The following is a 15,886-nucleotide window of genomic DNA, read 5'->3' as shown; positions in this document are numbered from 1 at the left end:
CAAATTTGACTGTATAGTGAAAAAATTTACAATTTTTCATGATTTTGGCATGCAATTATTAAAGAATGATACAGTAAAATGATAAGAAAATCACCACAGTGATACACGGGGACATGTAGAACAAGAGTCTGGTGGAGTTTCCAGAAAACAATTTGATTAAAATTTTTTATGAATTTTCAAATCTGACTGTATAGTGAAAAAGATAGCATTCTTCATGATTTTGGCAGGCAATTATTAAAGAATGATACAGTAAAATGATATGAAAATCACCACAGTGGTACGTGGGTACATGTAGAACAAGAGTCTGGTGGACTTAGCAGAAAACAATTTGATTTAAAAATTTTATTAATTTTCAAATATGACTATAGAGTGGAAAATATCCTATTATTCATAAATTTGGCATGCAATTATAAAAGAATAATACAGTAAAATGAAATGAAAATCACCACAGTGATACATGGACACATGTAGAACAAAAGTCTCATGGAGTTTGCAGAAAATAATTTGATTTCAATTTTTTATGAATTTTCTAATCTGACTGTATAGTGAAAAATAGCATTTTTTATATATTTGGCATGCAATTATTAAAGAATGATACTGTAAAATGATATGACAATAACCACAGTGATACATGGGCACATGTAGAACAAGAGTCTTGTTGAGATTGCAGAAAACAATTTGATTTAAATTTTTTATGAAGTTTCAAATCTGACTGTATGGTGAAAAAGATAGCATTTTTCATGATTTTGGCATACAGTTATTAAATAATTATACAGTAAAATGATATGAAAATCACCACAGTGGTACATGGGGACATGTAGATCCAGAGTCTGGTGGAGTTTGCAGAAAACAATTTGATTTGAAGTTTTTATGAATTTTCAAATTTGACTGTATAGTGAAAAAATGTACAATTTTTCACGATTTTGGCATGCAGTTATTAAAGAATTATACAGTAAAATGATATGACAATCACCACAGTGATACATGGACACATGTAGAATAAAAGTCTCATGGAGTTTGCAGAAAACAATTTGATTTTAATTTTAGATGAATTTTTAAATCTCACTATAGTGAAAAAGATAGCATTTTTTCATGATTTTTGCATGCAATTATTAAAGAATGATACAGTAAAATGATATGACAATCACCACAGTGGTACATGGGCACATGTAGAACAAGAAAACAATTTGATTTTAATTTTATATTAATTTTCAATTTTGACTGTTTAGTGAAAAAGATTCTTCATGATTTGACGATTGATGATTTATTTATTTTTTTTCCTGATTTTGGCATGCAATTATTAAAGAATGAAACAATGACATGGCAGTTTGGTTTTATCCTTTTAAATATTTTTTAATAATAATTTAGATTCTCTCCACATAAGCAGGATACACCATACAATAGCAGGTACAGATTGAATGATAACATATGCACTTATAACACTTAAAACGTGAATGAATTCCATCATTCTTATTAATATGAATAAATATGACAACCGAAGGAGGATTTACTAAAAGAATTAGATTGTATAGCGCTCGCACGTTAATGTACCATGCAGCGCCAACCCAGCCAACACGTATATGTGGGGCCCATATGGGTTACAAATGGACTACAGGGGTACAGAGTGGGCATGGGCTCAAAATGGGCATCCTATCTGGGGCCCACTTGGGTAAACTAAGTAGGTCCCACATGGGCAAACCCAGGTGGGCTCCCCATGTGGGACCTACTTGGTTCACAAATGGGAAATGAGTACATGGGCTGAAAATGGGCTACTAATTCAGTTTAGCAAGAAGACAAGTGCAAACACAGTCAATCCCAAAGGTTGATTACATGGGTAGATAGTACACAAATATTTTCCTTTAAAATGATTTTTATTGTTATTTTGACAGTTTAACACAATGTGACTTTAATCAAAATTTTTAAATGCCAAAACTGCTATTTTACCCAAATTTATGCAATTTAAAATTTAAAATTAAAATTAAAAACACTTGCTGTTTTTAAATCTAGCCTAAAGACTCATTTATATAGCCTGGCATTTGACGCTACATGGGAGCTGCCTGCTTTTATTGTCCTGATGGTGTCTTATTGTCTTTCTACATGTTGTTGACTGTTTCCACTGAATCACGAGACCCTTTCCTGTGCTCTTCCCCTCCCCCACACCTCCGCGCCTGAATCCAGCCGGCGCCAGCACTCTTCGTCTTTCAACTGTAATTTTCCGGGGATTTTTACTGTCAGTGTTTTCAAGGTAAGAACCTAATAATTTCATACAATATATTAAAAAAAATTAATTTTAATTAAAAAGATTGTTTTTAAAGAATAATGTTTAACAAACATCTTCTCAGTTAAGGTGGCCGGTCAGAAATTCGTGAGCCCTCGCTCATGTCACGATTGAGTTCATCCGAAAATATACGAAGGCAGTCACACACAAAAATGCACAGAAACCATTTGTGTATGACAGAATATTATATTCGATACCGTTATTGTATTTCCTGAAAAATGTCAAAGTGGAGATAACTCCTTTGTTGCAAGAGCTCAAATATGGAATTTAATCTCACTTTAATGCTCTTTATGTATTTTACAGGAAGCTTGAAAAAAAAAATGCCCTTACAAACCCAATAACCAGAAGAGAGGCAGAAAAAGCAGTGTCAAAGTGTCTAATCAGTGCCAGGGACGGGAGGAAATCGTACTGCAAGGGCACGTGTTGGAGAGCAAGATAGGTAAAAGTCTTAAGATTTAAGTTTTAAATGGGAATATAAACTTTAAAAAGACAAGAATGATTCTAAAATGTTTTACAATTTGTGTGCTATTACATACAGTGACCGGGAGGGGACATGTTCACTTAGTTTTGTCGTGGCCACTATTAACTTGTGGGAACATCATATGATCAAAGCCAAACGATATTCAATCATGGGTTTTTAAACTTGTCCTGGGAACCCACAGCACTACACATCTACTTCCAGTCTTACAGTTTGTACTTATGAGCTAATAAAATTAATTGGGTGTATTCGATTAGGGAGACATACGAAGGCTGCATCTGAAAACTGACTTGTTGCCTCGCTGTCCTATCAGGCAACAACATAACAGTGTTTAAACCCTAATGCAAAGTTCATACTGCACAATTTTAGGCCCGATCGTCAGCCTCCGACAGGTTTTGCAAAATTGCAAATGCACGTAATCATAGGCATATCGGTGCTCGTTCACGCGAGTGACAATCACACAGTGTGAATTATCAGACGCGATTTGAGAAAAATTGTGAGATATTTGGCATGCTAAATATGTGGACCTTTCGGCGATCATGATGTGTGAAATGTGTTCTGACTGAAAACTACATTGGCAATGACCAGGGAGGCGAGAAGTTCGGAGAGGAGTTATAGACCAGTGGCCGTATTCACAAAACATTTTACCTTACCACTAAGAATTCTCCTAAATAGCAGTAAAAGTTCTTAGCTAAGAGTTTCCCCTTAAAACCTATTCACAAAGTCGCTGAGACAAACTTTTACTAAGGAATAGACTGAAGTCTTAAGCTAAGAGTAAGGGCGGGGTTGACCTCGTTGCTATGGAGTATACACACAGTGATTGGCTGATGGGGGAGGAGTCAGCGATTTAATCATAGAAATATTGTAGAATGAGGTGTCATTCATACATATTAAAATAAAGGTTTTAAAATAAAAAAATTTACCCAAACAAACACAAATTAAACTAATAAATTTTTTTGCCATATTCAAATAAAGGTTTTAAAATGTAGGCTAAGTGTCACTAATTAAACTAGTAAATGCAGTTAATTGTCCGACATGATGTTTTATAAACAAAGTTTAGTAGGAATACATTCAAATGGTCTTTCTAATCAGCTCGAGAGGAGGTCTATATATACCCGGGCTGGAGCCGACTCGCCACCACTCCGCTCCTCACTCTCGGCTGGGGATATGGGGAGAACTTTGGGTTTGGGCTAAATTCCAAGCTCGGAGCCCTCGATCCCCTTGGACAGCACACCAAATACGCTTATTATATATTCTTTTACTCTATTCAATCATTTGTAAGTGTGAACTCATGAAAGCCACTGCCACAGGTAATCGGACAATATTAATTTGTTAAAGATTTATTTTTGGCGTCTTATCATGTATCTATAAATCAAAATGTATTGCATTTATGAAGAAAACAGTTCAGCACCTAAGGCTCTATCACTATTCCCTCAATGGTGTACAGTGTCTTTGGGTGGATTAGGACTGTTTGTGATTTGGTCTTAGTGTGACTTAGGAATCCTCTTCACTACTCCTAAAGTTTCACAGATTTAGGAGCTAGTTTTAGCACTAAAATGCTTTGTGAAATACTCTTAGGGCAAAAATGTAGGACTCCTAAAATTAGGAATGACGCCCATTATTTTTAAGAGTTTCTCCTAAATCGTCAATTTAAGAACTATTAAGATGTTAATAGTTAAGATGTTTTGTGAATACGGCCCCAGAATATCAGTATTTTAATAGAGATATTTACAATTATATCAAATGTATACAAAGCAGAAACATTTGCTTGACCAGCTGCAACAGCAGCACATTGCAAAATTATTTACTTACCTCCAACTCTTGCAAGAACACAATGCTTTGCTTTTGCTCTCCGCATCTCCCCAATCAATTCCTCCTGGAAATAGTTCTAAAAGAAGTATAAACACTCTAAAACAGAGAGACTATTACTTAATTTTCATAATGTTTTTTTTCTTTTTATGCTTTTCACAAATCAGCACACAGACTGTTTGGTCTAATGTTAGAACTCCGGTCACACAGTTGTGATCTCGTTATTTCCTTGTCACTTCTCACGTGTTTTGTTGTGAAACATAGTTTGCGGACAGGACAGAGTTGTCGGCGATTGTTCCTCTTGAAAAGTCATGCAATATGTAACCCCTGTCCAGCATGCAGAGTGAACACAGCAGTGACTGAACGATACCCCAGATAGTCATGCAGTCTGAAAGGAGCTGTGTTCTGACTACTTTGAAAATCGTGCAGTGTGAACTTGGCATAAGGTACCTCACAAAACTGATTTTGGACAGACTAATGAGGTAATAGTTCAATGATCTACAACAAAAGAGAGAAATAATTGGTGACAAAGTGAATATTTAATTAGTACAATACTAATTTCTCATTGGAAATGACTTCAAAAGTGTTAAAAGTTTGTCAAAATGTACATTTTGCACAGCCTGTATGTGCAGTGCTGGGAGTGTTCCAGGAAACCCCTGATCTATATCGACTTGATGTGGGGCACCAAAGGGTAACCTGACACATCTGTTTGAACTGTGAAAAAGGAAAAAAAAAAAAAGTGGCACAATTATTGTTCATTAATTTTTTTTTTCTTTTCAAAGGGCCGTTGGGAGAGCGAGGAGTGAGGAGCTGCGCTAATGTTGTTTTGTTTGTGAAAACCTTTATTTTAGAGATTTCAGATATGCATATAAAAACAATACAAGTTTTGCCAAATAAAGTTTTTCAGGAGTTTTAAAGGGCTAGTTCACCCAAAAATTAAAATTCTGTCATTAATATCTCACCCATATGTTGTTCCAAACCCGCAAGACCTTTGTTCACCTTCGGAACACAAATTAAGATATTTTTGATGAAATCTGAGAGCTCTCTGACCACACATAGACAGCAATTTACCTAACATTTTCAAATCCTAGAACATTAGTAAAAGCATCCTTAAAATAGTCCATGTGACTACAGTGTTCAGAGAGCTCTCTGATTTCATCAAAACTATCTTAATTTGTGTTCTGAAGATGAACGAAGGTCTTACGAGTTTGGAACAACATGAGGGTGAATAATTAATGACAGAAAATTTATTTTGGGGTGAACTAACCCTTTAAAGGTTTAACTTTTTTTTTCTTTCTTTAGATAGTGTTTTCTAAAGTTGTAAATGTACAAGTCCTAATAGTCATGTTCAAATTATTATTAAACATTGCTTAATAAAGTAAAGCATGAACTATTGATTTCTGTTCATTGAATACCTTTACCATTTAGTGGATTACATGGAATGTTTGTATATAGGGGTTTACTGTAAAATAAGGTAACCCAAACCAAAAAATATGGTAGCCCATATATATACCCGTTGTGACCCATAAAAGCCCTAGATAAGTACGATCTGGGCCCCATCATTAACCCATGTGGGTCCTAAATGGGAACTACCTGGGCTACCCATATGGGCTTGATATGGAGCCCATCAAGAGCCCATCATCAACCCATCTGGGCTAACCCATGTGGGGCCACCATGGAAACTGAGGACAAAACTAGCTGGGTCCCAGTTGGGTTGCCCAGGTGGGCCCCAGATATCAGCCCAGGTGCAACCCCTTTGGGCCCCACATGGGTGTGAGTAGACGCGCAATGAACTTGAAGCGCAGATGGCGTGACCGCGCTACTCTGAAACGCAGATGGCGTGACTGCAGTTGAAGGAAAGCAACAGCATGCTGCTCAATGATTCTTTTAATCTTGTTTGTCACATTTTCATATTGGTTGGAAGCCAAATCGAAACCGAAACTAAAATCTGATTCGTACAGCTCCGCTGCTTACTCACGATGAATTTGAGTAGATTTCCCCGCGAGCTCTTCAGGAGAACACAAGACAAGTCTTTCAGCGTTTTTCTTTCGATTTAGATTTAAAGGTGTTATTGTTAAAATGGCGACAGGTAAGAATCAACATCAGTTAAATTAGTGTTGATCTATTCGTAGCACACTGTTCTTTACTCAATTAGTTCTAACAAATGTTTTTATAAATAATGTATAATAGCTAAACAATCTGTTCTCTCTCTCTGTGTGTGTTGTTTTTTCTCTCTAGTAGCAGCAGGTAGACGTAGTCCATTATTTGATCGTCCTGACAGTAAGTTAATTACAGCATGAACATTTATGTGTTTGCTTTTATATGAAACATTATGGATGAATCTCTAAAATTCTAAACTAAACTCTAAAAAAAGTCTGTGTAAAGTATTAACGTTACACAATTTTCATTTTGTGACAGTTAAAGTATTGGTTCACACCAAAATGAAAATAATGATTAGTCCTAATATATTTAGGTTTAATTGTTAAATAAAAATGAGGATGTGATTAACTCCCAAAACTGTTAATTTGAAAGTCACTTGTGCTTAATTAAATATCTCATTGTGTGTGAGAGAGACAGAACACTGTTTGATGCCAAAGAAACACAAATATATTAATTCCTTTGCAGGAGATATAATTATTTACTAAATGATAAAATCAGCTGTTTTTTACATGAATAAAGACTCACTTATATTGTGTGAGAAGCTATTATCATCATATTATAAGTGTAGAAATATAAAGTATTTAAATAATTAGCTTTGATGTTGTCACTGTAAAGCCTAAGCAAATTTAAGTACGTAAATATATATGCACATTTATGCATATTGTAGGAAAGTCGTTCCTTTTAGTTGCACTTCATATTTAACCACTAGAGCGCGCATGTCTTTCATCTTACTGATATCTATATAGGACTACGCCTTTCCTTTAAGACCAAGCACTTTAGAAACTGCACCACTGGGTCTGGGTGAGCATCCAAACTTTAAATCTGTGTGCTTTCATGCAGAAAAAGCCACCATCCCAGATAGCATCCATATGTGGCCCACTTAAGGCAATGATATGGCACTGCTGGCCTTCTTATAGCTCAGACAAAATGGATGTAAGCCTGAAGTGGCCCACATGTAAAATAGCAAATATGGCCGAAACGTAGGCCTCTGTAGGCAAAGCTGCTGTGTTCACACAATGTGTAATCTGAATGTGATCTTAAAGTGCCCCACTTATGATGCCACAAATGTGTCCCAGTTATCCTAAAATGTATCTGGGCCAGTTCTGGCAAAGATATGGCACTGTGAGCACATGCTACTGTGGCTCTGAGCCTAAAGTGACCCGCATACAAAATGACAAATATTGCTCAAATAATTAAAAACAATTTAGGCACTAAACTAAAATTTAACATTAATTATTAAATTATTTAACTAAAATTTACTTTTGGAAAATATACGGCACATTCAACATTAGCTAATCAGTGTGTAAGCCTAACTTGTCCCACATTTGACATGACAAATATGCTCCATATATTATAAAACAGATGAGGGCCACTTCTGGTTTGGATGTAGCACTTGACACTGGCTAACTGAAAAGGAAGTTTGAAATTGTAAATATGGCCTATTACAATTTGGCTACTTTTAGTAGGATTCAGCAGTGTGATCTGGATATTCTGGATATGAGTCTTAAGGCGGCTACATACCCACCTATTTATTTTTTGAACATGCTAACTCAAGCAACATTAATAACCAGCAGGGATTGAACAGAAATGGGGACTACTTACACCAAAGCAAGAGAGGGACTAATGACTGAATTAAATTAACACAGGTGAACAGAATGAACTAATCAGGACAACTAGGAAAACTAGGTCATTTAAATAAACTAAGGCAGGAGAACAGGAACACAAGCAAAAATACATAACTGTGACATTGTTGATGCATAACTCACTTTAGTGTGGGCCAGAGAATGTATATTTATGGATCATTTGGTTTATTATTAGCTAAAATGTGGCTGTGTAGTGGTCTGCTTGTGGACCACTGTCAAATGCCACCATTCCATGTACCACATGGGCCACATGAGAAATGTGGGGAAGACCAGGGTTAGAATAAAAATCAGCTGGGGTCTACATTAGGGCCAGTTTTTGGTTTATTTGGTTGGCTCACATGAGGCACTTATTTGAGGTCCAAATCTGGCAAACAGGAATGGACCGCCCAAATGGCATTATTACACGCAGTATGTGGGCCGGAACAAGGTGTTGGATCTGGGCCAGAATTCAAATCAATGTGGCCCTGATTTGGACCAGTTCTGCTTTATTTGGTTTATTCATGGCTGACATTGGGCCTTCCTTTAAAAAACGACATTACAAAAAACGATAACTAACCAAACTGTAATGTGTTTTGGCAAAACTAACTAAAAATAAAATAAAATTAAAGATTAAATGTCCTTAGTTTTCGCTCTTTGTCAATGTCTTTCATAGAGCAAACGCTCAGCTGCATTTCATTTCCCTGCGTCTCTCACTCACGCTCTCTCTCATAACTATCCAGGCCACACCCTCTCCTCCTCGGCACACCGCGTCTCCATGAGAACGAGTGTTGGAAGCAAGTTCGCGAAGGTTGGGATCTCGTGAAAACCATTACACAATCACACATTAAAAAGTGGTATAAAAATATTTTTAATTCTGAATATAATTTTGTCAGTGTGTTAATGTCGACCCGAGAAGCGATTGCTACTTTAGAAAGTTAACTAGACGCAAGTTTGAGGTAAAATGCACTTGGGGTTGTCGATGTCAAAACACCATTTAAGCTGTGATTCAAGTAAGGAATAATTGACGACGGGCCGCTGGAATTTATTAGGAAAATAGTAATGCACACCTGAGGTGGTGGATTTGTCACGACTCAGCGAGCCAATTATTCCGCTTATACGGCTACTACACCTCAAGACATCGATCAGATGATATATTTTAGCGGGGGATTCGTCTGGTTTTTGTACTTAATCGCTATTGTGGGTAGGACTATTTTCCGCATCTCATCCAACGCCTCTTTTTGCTGGTTTCTCTAAATGTCATTTTAAAGTTGGAAAGAATGGAGGCTTCTGATGTTGTTAGTATTATAATGCAGTTATTAATGAAGTTATTAGAAAGAGAGCGAGAGAGACAGAGACACACACACACACACACAGAGAGAGAGAGAGAGCTTGTGTGAATTAGACTGCAGCAGCGTCTCTAAACAAGCCTGTTAATACCCATCGCTAGTGAGAAATTGTCATGGTGTATTTTACTTGTTGGAAAATCGTCTGTCCATGTTGTTGTTTTTGTTAGAGAGGTCCTGTACTTTATTCCAGGTTTTACTATGCGAAGTGATATGGAACTGTAATGCGGTCAAGAGAGCTGCCTGGATCTACGTTCGCCATGCTTTTCCCAGAAAATAATGTCACGCCTCAGAACGTTCGTCAGCCAATCAGATTCAAGCATTCAACGGCCCCGTAGTATAAATATTAAATAAATGTTATGTCATTTTTTTACTCTTACACTGAATGTTTGCTCCTTCATTCCAGATGAGTAGGCTATTGTATAAGGTAAATTTAGTATAGGGTGTGAAAATTGTACAGCTGTGGAATTTGTATAGGGTGTGAATTCTGTATAGAAAATTATTGCTTGACTAAAGTAAAACCCTCTCTCTCTTTCTCACCCATGCACACTCACTCATGCACACACCCCACAGCACACACACACACTAAAAAAATTATGCTGTATTTAAAGTTTTCTTTTTATTTGTCATGTTCTTTTCTCAGATTAAGCTCCCTGACAATCTGACAGAAATGTCTTGTTGTGGCTCAAAAATGGGTTGAACACATGCGGTTCATGTATGTCTTCTTTAGTCTGTTGGCTCTTTAGGTTTTTTACTGGCACATGTCACTTACACATTTTGCACTTACTGCGGAGTGTTGAGACTGTTTACATATGTGTGCCCATATGTACATTTTATGTACTGATTTTATTTTTGAATGAATATTTTCTAAAATTGTATGATGTTTTGTTGAGTTATTATTACACAATACTTTTTCTGACCTTTTGAATCTTGCCCTGACAAATAACCCAAATTACAAAAAAGACTAAACTAACACTAAAAAGTCATGTTTTTCTATGTTATTATTAGTAGTAGTTTAAGATTGAGTGCTGTATTTCCAGTGTTTTTTACTATACATATATATTTTAATAGAGACCCTGTTATTTCTCGGTCCTTCATATATGGCCGTGGTTATTTTTTTTTTTTTTTTTTTTTTTTTTGGGTGACAAGTGCCCTTTTTTGGAGTCAGAGCAACTGCCCCTCAAGAAATTCTGTGCGTCCTGCCATGCATGTGGTATGTGGGCCCAGAATGTGTGGAGCTGATCTGGGCCTGTAGAATTTTTGCTATCACGGGATACTACTACCTGTACAACTCATTCCAGTCTGTGTAATAGCTGGGAATATAGGCCTCCACGTCACACACTAGTGATGTCAGACACCATACAGGCACTTTCACCAATTCAGTAGCCTAGAAAACCGCAATCTCTACAGTGCAGTTGAAGCTGTTTTCTGTGTTTTTGTGTCATTACCTTCAAACACAAGAAAACATCAGAAGATTTTCAAGAGTGACAAAATCAGCAGCTGAAGGGGAGTTCGCGTGATATTTTTACCGTACTGCTTGTGTTAAATCTGTTTGTTCTGTAGAATATTTAATATAAGAATTCTTGCGCCAGTGTTTTTATTGAACTGTTTGTGTGTGCTCTTTTCCAGTGAGTGATCTGAGGATTGTGCTGATAGGAAGAATGGATCAGAAAACAGGCGAGTGGCAAAACACTATACTGGGAAGAGCGGGTGTTTGACGTGAAGCTCCATCTCATTCACAGCAGCACAGTGACAAAATCAGTGGAAGCGGGAGGGGAGATACATCACAGTCTACAATCCTCACCTGCTCCAGCCAATTTCCCACAGGGAGTGATAATAATGGAGTGAGAGCTGTGTGTCTCATTCTGATCCAGGACCTCTTTGTTTTTGTACTTTCGCAGAATAACAATACACAATGAGAACGACAGACACAGAGTGAAATATGTACTGAACCTCTTCAGTTACCAGGCCTTGAAACACACTATAGTGCTGACTACTGATGATGTGCCACGCAGATCAATATTCACTTCTAGGAATAACTCTATTCATGATTTAATAAAGGAGTGGAGGGGCATCAAGTTTAATACAAAGACAGGATGGCGCTTTGAGATTTTCTGTGAAGGACAAAGAAAAAAAAAAAAAAAAATTTCTCATCTGGGGACAATAATGGAGGAAAAATGAAGATCAGAAGTTTTTGGGGCTTCCGTCAAGAAAAGACAAAAAAAGAGCATTCGATCTAAAAAGCAAAAAAACAGAAGTAGGGGAGGATTTTTTTTTTTCAAAACATTTTCTTTCTGTATAAAAAACCCCTAAAATTTTGATCATAAACTTTTTTTTTTTTCCCTTTATAGTTACATTTCTTTAAAAAAAAAAAATGACAGGGAGAAAAAAAAAGGACACTCTGTATGACTTGACTGTATTTTTTTTGAAAAAAAAATGTGATATTTTGAATAAGAATTAAGATTTTTGACAGTAAAACAAAGTCTTGTGATTCATTTGTAGTGGGGGTTTTTTTTTTTTTTTCCGATGGTAAAATTCTTTTTTCCATTTTTTGGGGGGAAAAATGATAAAAAAATTTTTTTTCCTTTTGAGGGGAACATTTCCCCCAAGGCTTGGGGGTTTTTAAGTGCAGACAATCTGAAATGTTGTTATAATTATACTAGAAAACAATGGGGAAAACCCCTTTCAGTTTATAAAAAGAAGTTGAAAACCTATAATTCCCTAATAAGGGTTTTCAGTGGGGACTACTGGAAAGCAAACTGAACATCGTGCGTGTGGAAAAAACTCAACACTCAGAACTCATTTCCCAAAATCTTTGAGGCAAAAAGTCAACCTCAAAAGAAGGGAAAGATTTGAAAAAAAGGGGGGAAACCATCCATGGCCCCAGATCTCTCAGAGGAGGAAGTGATGCGCCAGACTCTCACTGGGCTTTCAGTCTCTCTGTCACCCTGGAGTTCATGTGTTCACCCTTTCATCATTCCTGATGCCCACCAACTGGATGAAGCCCAGAGCAGAGATAGAAGAGATCCAGAGGATCTTCTCAGCTCAAGAATCAACAAACACATCATGATCCTCAGCAAGCAGGATTCAGGGGCCATCAGACAGGCAGAACTAAAATAAAAGAAACACAGTCCTGTTATTTGAGAGATTTGGAGAAAATAAATTTTCATTGGACCTGAACACACACGTGTCTTTTTTATGGAAAAATTTTGGTCACTGGTTGGGGAAAAATAGTGGTTTCTTATTTCTAAACCGAGACAATTTGATGGAGGCACAATGGAGAAACTGCTGAAATGAAGAGGAAATCTGGTTCATCTAGAGATGTTTTTCTTTATTTAGAATGTAATGCTTGGCAGGGATTACCCCACTTTTCAAAATGGTTAAGGTCTACAACTACCAAACAAAATGTTTTGCACATGCTTAATAAAAATTTAAAATTACACGAAAATAATTTTCCCTGATGATCTTAAATTTCACCAAAAATTTCTAAAATTCAATAATTTTTTTATTATTGCCCAAGCCGAAAGGGGGTAAAAGAAACCCAAATTGTTTTTTAGGGCCCAACCCACTGGGCCCAGGGGGCCCTATTGTTCTTCTGGGGATTAAATTGGGGCCCCAAAGCCCATGGGGTAATTTTTTTTGGGCCCCCCTTTAAACCCAGGCTAAAAAAAAACACCCCTTTGGGAAATCTGGGGCCCTTTAGACCCGGGCCGGGAGTTTTTACATAGTTTTTACAGGGGGGAAGGGGCCCCCTTAAAACCCTGCCTAAATTGTGGCCCAAAAATCATACATTTTGGCCTGTATAAACTTCGGTACACATATAGATTCACCCCGCTGAAAAATTTTTTTGCACTGCATCTCTTTAAGGTTTTCCCACCCAACGGGAAGTCACTTTTCGGGGTTTTGAAAAAAAATTCATGCCCTGGAATTTGATATTTTTCCTAGTTTTTTTCCCCCCCCGTTCCCCCCCAAAATTTCCCGGCCCAAAACTTTGAGGATCCAAAATTTGTGAAGGTATTTTTGAAAAATCTCAAAAATTTTGGGCCTGCTGGGCAACAGTTTTTATGGAAAAAATTTTTGATAAGGAATTTTTTTTAAAAATTTTCCATATACAGTGCCCTGATTTTGATAAAAAAACTTTCATTTTTTTCATTGCATGAACCGACACATAGATGTCCCTTTATGAGCCCAAAGTTTAGCACCACCAACTGGCAAAAGGGAATGTCTCTTTTAAAAATGTTTTAAATTCCCCCCAATTTGAAACTTAAATTTTTTAAAACCGAATTTGAATACTCCCAAAACATGGCAGTTTTAAACCTGCAAAAGATTATTGAATTGTAAGTAGGGGTTTCCCAGGGAAAAAAATTTTTTATCTACATGATGCCAAAACACTGGGGAACCAAAATTTCCCAAATGGTTTTTTAAATATCTTGAAGCGTTGCCTTTCCCCTTTTTTAAAATAAACCGCAAAAAAGAACATGTATTTTTATATTTTAATTTTCTCAATTTTAAAATTTTATTATCTAAACATTTAAAAATTTTTTTTTTTTTCATAGGGAAAAACCCAATAAATTCGGGGAACATTTTAGTTTAAAGGTATTTAAAATCCCAAAGGGCTAAATTTAAACTTTTAACCCTTTAAAGCTGACAAAAAAGGGCTGCTGGTTTTTCCCCTCGGGGATAAAAATCTTTTAAAAAAAAAAAACCTCTTTTTTCCCCGGTTTTTAAAATTTTTGGGTTTTTTTTTTTTGGATAAAAAAATAGAATAATATTTGTTTGGGAAATATAGTTTTTATGTAATTATTTAAAAAATGCTTATAGAAAATAACAATCATTTAAAAAATCTTAATACCCAAAAAAGTTTTTGGTACATTTGACAAAAGGGCTCTTTTTTAATCTTTTTTAAAAACAAAAACCCTAAAAAATTTGAACAACTTTTTTTAAACAATATTTTTTTAAGGGTCATGTAATTTGCTAAAAAAAACATTATTTTTTTTTTTTGGTGAAAATGCAATTGTTTATGCAGTTAAGGTTTCAAAACATTATTTTCCACTCTGTAAAAAGTTTAATTGTTTCCTCCTCTATGCAACCGCCTTCTGAAATGGCTTCCATTTTTACAAAGCTCCTTTCTGAAAGTGAGGTGTGCTCTGATTGGCCAGCTATCTAGTGTGTTGTGATTAAGCCGAATGCCTCAAGCGTATTGACGGAAATGTTACGGCCCTTAACATACTGTGGATGTGTGTGTCCTGGCGCGACGAGACAAAAAACCAATAAAACCCATTCCAAACAGGCATTTGTACCATCCAGTGTGTACAAATTACTGTTATAATGACTTATACTGTGTTTACATAACACCAAGCAACTAGGGATTCTTACTATTCACGAACAGCTTGTACACTCCAAATAGAAAAGGAAAACTTAAATCGCATCATATGACCCCTTTAATCTTTGTTATTTAATAAAATAAAATTTCAATTTAGTTAATGGTATTACTAATTTACAGATACAAGTTTCACTTTAATTAATAACATATTAGTAAATTCTGAACATAATACCTGTATAACGATTCTAAATAGCAATATATGTTCAGTTAAGTATAAATTAATGATTCTAACAGCTGAAACGAGAGTGTTACCAGAGTTTATAGATTGTTTCTCTTTGTGGGTGATGTGTTTATCACACACTGGTGTTTCTAGAAGTAACCATTTCATTGCGGGTGCTGACCATAACAATCAACTGCTAAACCAATCAGTATATATGTTATTTCTATTGTGAACTAGAAATTTATTATGACATCAGATTGTATTGTGTTTTTCAAATAATCAGTATGTGTAAGGTTGAAAGGTACTAGTTGAAATAAAAATAACTGTAATATATAGTAATAACAACCTATAACCGCCTGTCTATCTAGTTTGTTTTAAATTAGTTTTGAAAACTTGTTCATTCCTTACCTGGTTGTTTTTGTCATGATCATGTAGTTTTTGTATTTGATTTTCATGGACTTTTGGTTTGTATTCATCACTTTCCTCTTCCGTTGTTCTAGTTTCCTGCCACGCATCAGTTTACTATGGACCATTCATTAATTATCACACCTACCCGCAAAGTCATCAGCGAGCCATGATAGTTGGCTGGCTGCCACTCGACAATTTTAAGGCCCAATTTAAAGCCAACTTTGTACCCCAAATGAGCGCGGGCA

The 15,886-nt window shown here is 36.1% G+C and overlaps 2 long non-coding RNA genes across 2 annotated transcripts; both read left to right on the top strand.

Moving 5' to 3' along the window:
* Positions 1-2,114: 2,114 nt before the first annotated feature.
* Positions 2,115-5,453, top strand: LOC122143267. The gene is made up of 3 exons (XR_006159081.1): positions 2,115-2,245; positions 2,582-2,717; positions 5,348-5,453. It is a non-coding gene; the product is annotated as an uncharacterized LOC122143267 (long non-coding RNA).
* Positions 5,454-5,918: 465 nt separating this feature from the next.
* Positions 5,919-11,423, top strand: LOC122143268. Its single transcript, XR_006159082.1, has 3 exons — positions 5,919-6,654; positions 6,804-6,845; positions 11,320-11,423. It is a non-coding gene; the product is annotated as an uncharacterized LOC122143268 (long non-coding RNA).
* The last annotated feature ends 4,463 nt before the right edge of the window (positions 11,424-15,886 follow it).

Source organism: Cyprinus carpio, unplaced genomic scaffold, assembly GCF_018340385.1.
Source record: "Cyprinus carpio isolate SPL01 unplaced genomic scaffold, ASM1834038v1 S000001070, whole genome shotgun sequence".
Classification (NCBI taxonomy): Eukaryota; Metazoa; Chordata; class Actinopteri; order Cypriniformes; family Cyprinidae; genus Cyprinus; species Cyprinus carpio.
Note: the sequence above shows the minus strand (reverse complement) of the source record. Positions and strands in the feature narration are given on the sequence as shown.